Below are 349 nucleotides of genomic sequence, written 5' to 3'. Positions count from 1 at the left end.
GATTGATAAGCTGAATTTCTCAGACCACATTGCTAAAACTGCCTGGTCCTGCAGATTTGCTTTATACAACATTAGGAAGATCGGGCCCTTTCTTTCAGAACATGCAACACAACTCCTTGTTCAAGCTCTTGTTCTATCCAGGCTGGACTATTGCAATGCTCTCTTGGCAGGTCTTCCACTTCTATCAAACCTCTAAAATTAATCCAAAATGCCGCTACAAGATTCATCTTTAATGAGCCGAAAAGAATACACGTCACACCTCTGTTCATCGATTTGCACTGGCTACCAGTAGCTGCTCGCATAAAATTCAAGGCATTAATGTTTGCCTACAAAACCACCACTGGCTCTG

General features: G+C 42.4%; 1 protein-coding gene across 1 annotated transcript in view; it reads right to left on the bottom strand.

Moving 5' to 3' along the window:
* LOC107678269 (cytochrome P450 2K1-like) overlaps nt 1–349 on the bottom strand; it is an 8,770-nt gene that overhangs the window by 2,295 nt on the left and 6,126 nt on the right. The gene's annotated exons all lie outside the window — the stretch shown is intronic.

Source organism: Sinocyclocheilus anshuiensis, unplaced genomic scaffold (genome assembly GCF_001515605.1).
Source record: "Sinocyclocheilus anshuiensis isolate Anshui unplaced genomic scaffold, SAMN03320099.WGS_v1.1 scaffold1764, whole genome shotgun sequence".
Taxonomy (NCBI): Eukaryota; Metazoa; Chordata; class Actinopteri; order Cypriniformes; family Cyprinidae; genus Sinocyclocheilus; species Sinocyclocheilus anshuiensis.
Note: the sequence above shows the minus strand (reverse complement) of the source record. Positions and strands in the feature narration are given on the sequence as shown.